Genomic DNA, 1,740 nt, shown 5'->3' with positions numbered 1-1,740 from the left:
TTAATTTTTAAGCTATTGTCTCGATTATTATTAATAGGGCTGTGAATTTATAGGAAAGTGCATTTTTTTTTTTGATTTTAAAACATAGCGTTGTAAGTACATAATTTGAATGGTTCCACGACATTTGATCCGGTAAATAATATCCGGCGACAAATGATCCGCGTCATTAGATCCAGTGCAAAAATATCCTGTACTCAAATTAACCGGGTTAAAAATATCCGGTATTTTTAAATAATTAAAGTTATTGACTCTAAAAATATAAAATATAAATATGAGTATAATAATTGTAGAATAAATATAATTGTGTTTCTTTGATAAATAAATCTATATATATAAAAATGAATGTATGTCAGTGTGTCTGTCTGTGTGTCCATGTTACCATGGTTACCAAGGTTGCCATGGTTACTAAGGTTACCAAGATTTCATGGCTATTAAGGTTACCATGTTACCATGGTTACCAAGGTTGCCATGGTTACTAAGGTTACCAAGATTTCATGGCTATTAAGGTTACCATGATCCATGGTTACTATGGTTACCAAGGTTACCATGAGTGTTGTTTATAATTATAGGTCTTTAATGGGCAACGAATTGCACAGGATCAGATATAGTACGGGTGTGTCCATCTACCCATGGCAATCAATTATATAATATTTTGAAACTTATGGACCTTTTTGTTTTTAAATAGTTACCGTGGGTTTCAAAGCTATAATAATAATAATTATTGGTTGCCAATGGTTTAAAATGTTTGTTATTTATTATAGTGCCCAACGATTCATATTTATAACCGAATTCAATTGCAACTATTATAAGAATTTCTACTATTATTAGTTAATTTATTATGCCCAACAACAAACGATCGATAAATAGTCCCGCAGTTCTAGCACGCAAGAAGCGGGAAACACGAGCCGCGGAAACAGACGAGCAAAGAGAAGCCAGGTTGAGTACCGACCGAGAACGGCGGTCCCGGGCCCGCTCATCCGGGACAGACGAGCAAAGAGAAACCAGAGTGAGGACAAACCGTGAATGTCAGTCACGGGTCCGCTCATCTGAGACAGACGAGCACCGAGAAGCAAGATTGGGGACCATGCGAGTAATGGGTGCTCGATCCAGACGAACCACCGAATTGAACCTTTGTGCACTACACTATGATGCCGATATTAATTACAGCACACACCCAAGCGTGGCCATCGGAATAATGGATCCCTTTCGGAATAATAATCCCTTTTTGATTATGTTAATTAACGTTTAGAGATTAATACATATGGAGTAGGTATTTTTAATGGGCGACGAGGTGCACGGGATCAGCTAGTATAAAATAAAAATTATTGACAATCAAAATATAAAATAATTGTTTTTCTATGATAAATATATATAATTTAATGATTAAAAGTTGAAATTATAAGCAATACCTTTTAAGTAATTTAATACAACATTTTCTAGTCGCTGGTCCAAATCTTTATATTTTTTTCTTTTTAATGCATGGCTTTCTCCTAAATTAATTTTTTCTATTTTAGCTTCCACCAAGTTTTGTTCAGTTTTAATAAAATTAATAAATTTCCATATTGTCGTATGATGGACTCCTATGGAAGAATTAAATGCATTATGCCACCCCTCTACTGCATTATTTGTTCTTGGTCGTTTCATTAAAGTATTTTCATATACATTCCATATATTTAATGGAAAAATTGGACTTCTTCTTTTCCTCCGTACAGGACGTCCAATCCAAGTGTCCTCGAAGTA

The sequence above is a fragment of the Acyrthosiphon pisum genome, unplaced genomic scaffold (genome assembly GCF_005508785.2).
Source record: "Acyrthosiphon pisum isolate AL4f unplaced genomic scaffold, pea_aphid_22Mar2018_4r6ur Scaffold_21365;HRSCAF=23787, whole genome shotgun sequence".
Taxonomy (NCBI): domain Eukaryota; kingdom Metazoa; phylum Arthropoda; class Insecta; order Hemiptera; family Aphididae; genus Acyrthosiphon; species Acyrthosiphon pisum.
The sequence above is the reverse complement of the archived record's forward strand: the minus strand, read 5'-3'. Positions refer to the sequence as shown.